The following is a 6,866-nucleotide window of genomic DNA, read 5'->3' on the forward strand; positions in this document are numbered from 1 at the left end:
AGTAATCAATATGATAGTTTTATTTATATATATATATATATATATATATATATATATATATATAACTTTTTAAAGTATTTATTTTGTTTTTGGCTGCGCTGAGTCTTCACTGCTGTGCAAGGGCTTTCTCTACTTGGGGCGAGTGGAGCTACTCTTTGTTGCGGTGTGCAGGCTTCTCATCATGGTGGCTTCTCCTGTTGCGGAGCACAGGCTCTAGGGTGCATGGACTTCAGTAGTTTTGGGGCACAGGCTTAGTTGCTCTGTGGCATGTGGAATCTTCCCCCACCAGGGATTGAACCCATGTCCCCTGCATTGGCAGGTGGATTTTAACCACTGGACCACCAGGGAAGTCCTCAAGATGATATTTTAATACAATATTGTAAAAAAAGTTTTAAAAATACACGATAAACAAATACAAAATTTTAAATAAAGACACATTGGTGATGGTCCACCCTGAGCCATACTGGAGTCAGGCAAGAAACAGTACCTTTTCTCCTGAGCAGAGACAGAGTGAGGGGAAAGGGGAGAAATGAGGGGAAATGGTACAGGGCAGGGGTCGGGGCAGAAGGGCGAGGAAGGCTGGAACCTGTGGCCACTGGATTCCTGGCCTAATGGCTCTTTGCTTTTCTCCTACCAGGAGAGGCCTGGCCCAAATGCCTGGAATGTCCTGTGAGACAGAGAAGGCATGGGCTGTGCTCCTCTGTTGTGGTCTAGGGGGTGGGGACCCCACCCCAAAGGGGCCATCCCAGGCCTGATTATTAGGTGGAGGAAACAGGCCCTTCCAGGAAGTCAAGGTGGGGTGGTCTCACTGGACTGAGCTCTGCGGACTGAGCAACAGGTGCTGAGCTCTCCAGATCTCCAGGGAGCCTGAGTAGCTCCATCTGGTCTCCTTGGGGAAGGTCTGAACTTCCACCCCCTTGTTTCCCACCTAGAGAGAGCAAGAGACACACTGCTGAGGAGTCCAGCTCCTGGTTAAAAATCCGTGTGTGCTTTTCAGCCCTGACCCCAGATTAGCTTTCCCTGTCTGCCCCCACCCCTACTCCAGATTGTGCACACACAGTGCAGGGCCAGCTCCGGCAGAGTTGAGGTCAAGGACTCAGGCTCTCCATGGTCGGTCATGCTCTTTCACATCCTTGCATTACTAGGCCTCTTAGCTGAGGCCTTGGGTGAAGGTCCCCTTATGGGGGGAAGGGAGACACCTGGAGGACACTTCCCTACTCAGAACCCTGTGCTTCTCAACTCCAAGCCCTCCACCTGGCCTCACCCAACTCAGAGGTCCATAAAAAGGCTGGAGCCTTGTGTTCTGAGAGGATTCATCTGATCCTATGGAGGTAGGACAAGGATCGGCGCTTTCTCCTGTTTTACCATCTTGCTTCTTCCATCTTATAGCATCTTACACCATTGCGGTAAGTGATGAAAGTTAGCCCTTTCAGTTGTCAGCCGGCTATTGTCATCAACTCTCTGGTACCTGGCAGCCCAGCTCCCTCTCCCAGCTCAGCAGAGTTCCCAACAAGAGTTACACCCCTCTTTCTCAGGGGGCAAAGATGCCCCTCAGGCTCAGGGCTCCGTATGGGGAACTCAGTGATGGGATGTGTTACCAGCAGTGAGGTGACCTGAACATGGAGCATCAGAGGTTAACAATCTTCGATGTCTGAAAATAAAGCCCCTAATAATGTAAAAACCAACAAGCAACAACAACAAGAAGTTTTGCAAAAAATAAACCAAGAGAAACTGAATTGTGTTCCTGAGGCGTGACTATGACCTGGGTGTGAACTTTCACAGGGCGGGATGGGGTGCGTGGTTACTCAACACGGTTCTGACTGGAGGGTGGAGGATGCCACCTGGTTCATGGCAGGCTGCCTTTTCCCAGCTCTGTGATTCTTTTCTTGACTGCTGTGAATGTCATGGAGCCCAACTCCTGTCTGCCTGGGACCAAACAAGTTTTGCTTGTGGAAGTAAAAAAAATTCTCCATGGTATTTGTATTTAGAACATTTTAAAGTTGCATACTCTAAATTGCACAAATCCCAGAGTCGGACATGACTAAAGCGACTTAGCAGCAGCAGCAGCAGCAGCAGCAGTAAATATATAGTGTAGGGACTATTAAGAAATCTATATGCTCTTATAATCACCTCTAGATCAAATATAGAAGATTCCCAAACCCCAGAAGTCTCCTCTGTGCCTCCATCCATCACTCTCTCTCAAAGATAACCATTACCTTGATTTCCCTGACTGTAAATTTGTTGTTTTTTTTAATTGGAGTGAAATAAACAAATTTTCTGTTTTTACCCTGTTGTACAGTTCAGTGGCATTCAGTTCAGTACACTCACATGGCTGGGCAACCATCACCACCATCCATTTCCAGAGATTCTTCATCATCCAACACTGAAAGTCTGTCCCCATTAACCAATAATTCCCTGTTCTCACCTCCTCCAAATCCCTGGCAACCACCATTCCACTTTCCATCTCTTTGAAACTGACCATTTTCAGTATCTCATGTAAGTGGGATTATACAGGCTACAGCTTTTATGACTTGCTTATTTCACTTGCCATAATGTCTTCATCCATACTGTAGCAAGTGTCAGAATTCCTTCTTTTTAAAGCTGAATATATTCCATTATGTAAATAGACTGCTTCTGTTTATCTAATCAACTATAATGGACATCTGGGTTGTCTCTACCTTTTGTATATTGTGAATAATGTTGTTATGAACACAGATACACACATATCTGTTCGAATACCTGCTTTCGCTCCTTTTGAGAATATTCCCAGAAGTGGAAATGATGAGCCTATGGTACTTCTGTTTAAAGGATTGAGGGGCTGCCATTCTGAATTGTGCGTGCTTTTGAACTTTACTTGTATGAAATCACATTATGCTTAGTGGCATTTTATGTGCTTCAGTTAAACAAAGTGATAGGCAAAGACCTTCTGACATCAGAATTGTCCACAACCTTCTCTGCTTATTCATGCTAACTTGGTCACCATGGGTGACCCTTGACTTTCAAATTCTGATCTAAAGAACATCTGCGACTTCTAAGGTGAAAAATGTAGATTTCAGACTTCCGGATTAAATGAGAGAGTGAAGCAAAAATCTCAGGTTGTATTTCCCAGATACTAACCAAAATGAAAAAAAAATTTATGAAGAAAATTGAAAAGAAATGTACCAAAGCAACCAATCGAGGACATAGAAGTGACTTTCTGCTCTTGATTTTATGACACAGAAGCAAAGAAATCACTGAAGAGGTGGGCAACCCAGCACAGGGGGCTCCTCTGGTCTTCAGTCAGAAGCAAAACTAAGAGAGGGAGTAAGCACATCCAGACAGAAAGGCCCTTCAAAGTGCAGAGGAGCTGGCCAAGGAGCCAAGTGGACACCCTACAAAGATCTGACAAAAGCCCTCAAGACTCCTGCATACCACCTGCATGGGATAAAAACAATAATAATAATCAGGCCATCATCTGCTGCTTCACTGTGGCATTCCACTCACTGTGACCATGAGTCAACCCCACAAAGACAACAGAAGATCTACTAGGTCAATTGGTGTGATGATCTAAATACACCAAGGGTCTCTTCCACTCTGAAATCCCTAGATTCTGCCTCCACTTCGTCTTTAAATGCGTTGCTCGACTTCCCAGGGGAGAAGGAATTCTCTAAAGCACTCCCTCTTTTCAAACAAGAATCAAAAAAAAAAAAAAAAAAAAAAGCCAAAAAACAAAAAACACAGCAAAAATAGTGAGCTGAAACTCCGAGTATTAAGCAAGCAGGAAATGTGGTGTCAAATTTGCTATCAGTGCAAATGCTGATTAACTGCTCTGACCATCTGGACTTAGGGCTCCCAAAGACAGGGACAGTGAACTCAAGGTTTTCACCTTGAACTTAGAGCCCTGAAGGAGACTGCAATCAAGTCTAGGGGAGGATAGTCCCTGAAGCCCTGTGAAAACAAATGTATATCTCTCTGGAGAAAAGCATTCTCAGTTCCCCACCTATAAGTTCACAAACGACAGTCACCAAATTTACCAGGAAAGAAGCTGCAGAAAGTAAGCCAAAACAACAAACAATAGATATAGACCCCCAAGAGATAAAGATGTAGAGCAATCAGATGTTGGACATAAGATATACGCATAAAAAAGACAGATAAAATCTGTCATCACTCTCCTAATCTCCCTCACTCTCCCTTTTCTTTTCTCTTTTTCCTTCATTGTTCTATAATAACAAGTCTAAATATACACAGAATGGTAGGTGGTGGTAGCCAGGAAGAACATTTCAGAGATTAACAGTGGAACATTCACTGCATCACTGATGCCCTTGATGGCACACAGGATGCTGTTGGATAGAAAAGCAAAGACGCAAAGACTCTGAATTAAATGATCTGGGAGCACCAGCCTGCAAATATGAAGATATCTTAGGCACACCTCAACCAATGCATTTTTTTTTGCTTCTAATTTCCTTCTCATGTGATCATTTTGCTGTTGTTCAGTCACTGAGTCATGTCCAACTCTTTGCGACACCATGGACTGTAGCACACCAGGCTTCTCTGTCCTTCACTATCTTCCTGAGTTTGATCAGACTCATGTCCCCTTGAGTCAGGATGCCATCCAACCATCTCATCCTCTGTCACCCCCTTCTCCTTTTGCTTTCCCAGCATCAGGGTCTTTTCCAGTGAGTCAGTTCTTCACATCAGATGACCAAAGTACTGGAGCTTCAGCTTCAACATCAGTCCTTCCAATGAATATTCAGGACTGATTTCCTTTAGGATTGACTGGTTTGATCTCTTTACAGTCCAAGGGACTCTCAGGAGTCTTCTCCAGCACCACAGTTCAAAAGTGTCAGTTCTTCAGTGCTCAGCCTTCTTTAAGGTCCAACTCTCACATCCATACATGACTACTGGAAAAAATCATAGCTTTGACTAGATGGACTTTATTGGCAAAGTGATGTCTCTGCTTTTTAATATGCTATCTAGGTTTGTCATAGCTATTCTTCCAAGGAGCAAGTGTCTTTTAATTTTGTGGGTGCAGTCACCATCCACATTGATTTTGGAGACATAATCAATATAGAGACACAGAATTTTAAAATCTACATTAAAAGAAATCTAAAAGAGCTCTCTCAAGAAATATTAAAAATTCTAAGTGAAAAGAATCATTCTGTCAGTTTAATTAGGTATGTTCTTATTTTCCCAGTAGCATATAGAATAATAATGTGCCTTACATTATTGTTGATGGCATCTCAGATTCTAAGAAATACTGCAAATTGTGGACAAGAACATAGTACTGATGAGAGCCGTGGTGTGAGCATTTACGTCATGGCCAGACACTGGACCTGGTGCTTCACTCACATGATCTCTATCCTTCACAATATCCTTTAAGTAGTTGTTGCTTTATCCTTCCTAATGAAACTAAGGCATAAAAAGTGAAACAACTTGTCAAATAGTTAGTCTCTGATTACATTGTATTTTTTTTTCTTTTTGCTTTTATTCTGAAACAATTTCAAATTAAAGAAAATATTAAGGGCAGTATACTTTTTATGTGACTTTCCTTGAAAACAAGGTCTCTATAGAAGTAATTAAGTGAAAATGAGGTCATTAGTGTGAACTCTCATCCAATATAACTGGCATGCATATAAAAGGGACATGTGGACACAGAGATATGCACAGAAAGAAGATGTACAGACACACAAAGAGTAGTGAAGCATCTCCAAGCAAGAAAAATCAAGGATCGTCAGCCTACACTGGAAGCGTGAACAAGGCAAAGAAGAATTCGCCCCTAAAGCTGTCAGAGAGAGCTCAGCCCCGTTGACACCTTGACTTTGGACTTCAAGTCTCCAGAACTCTAAGACAATAAATGTCTGTTGTCTTGAGCTACCTAGTTCTGGTACTCTATTACTCCCACCCTCCTTGCATGAGTCCTGGTTGCCTTCCCACCCTCATCAGGCTGCCTAGGAACTCTGACTGCAAAAGGAAGGAAGAAACAGAATTTGGAAACAGAATTTGAGTATAGCTATTCTATCTCCAGAGGCCCTGCTCTTAATTATTCCACTATTTTATGCTTCATTGGAAAAGCTGAGAAGTTGAAACAAAGATCAATATTTACCATCTGGTCCTTTAAGGGGAAAAAAAAAAACAAAAAAAAACACAAACTTTGCCAGCTCCTGTTTTGTTCAGTTCAGTTCAGTCACTCAGTCATGTCCGACTCTTTGTGACCCCACGGACTGCAGCACACCAGGCTTCCCTGTTCATCACCAACTCCCGGAACTTGTTCAAACTCATGTCCATTGAGTCAGTGATGCCATTCAACCATTTCATCCTCTGTTGTTCCCTTCTTCTCCTGCCTTCAATCTTTCCCAGCATCAGGATCTTTTTCAGTGAGTCAGTTCTTCATATCAGGTGGCCAAAGTATTGGAGTTTCAGCTGCAGCATCAGTCCTTCCAATGAATATTCAGGACTGATTTCCTTTAGGATGGACTGGTTGGACCTCCTTGCAGTCCAAGGGACTCTCAAGAGTCTTCTCCAACACCACAGTTCAAAAGCATCAATTCTTTGGTGCTCAGCTTTCTTTATAGTCCAACTCTCACATCCATACATGACTACTGGAAAAACCATAGCTTTGAATAGACGGACCTTTGTCGGCAAAGTAATATCTCTGCTTTTTAATATACTGTCTAGGTTTGTATAGCTTTTCTTCCGAGGAGCAAGCGTCTTTTCATTTCATGCCTGCAGTCATCATCTGCAGTGATTTTGGAGCCCAAGAAAATAAAGTCTGTCGCTGTTTCCATTGTTTCCCCATCTATTTGCCATGAAGTGATGGGACCGGATGCCATGATCTCAGTTTTTTGAATGCTGAGTTTTAAGCCAGCTTTTCCCTCTCCTCTTTCACT

This window comes from Bos indicus x Bos taurus, chromosome 5, assembly GCF_003369695.1.
Source record: "Bos indicus x Bos taurus breed Angus x Brahman F1 hybrid chromosome 5, Bos_hybrid_MaternalHap_v2.0, whole genome shotgun sequence".
Taxonomy (NCBI): domain Eukaryota; kingdom Metazoa; phylum Chordata; class Mammalia; order Artiodactyla; family Bovidae; genus Bos; species Bos indicus x Bos taurus.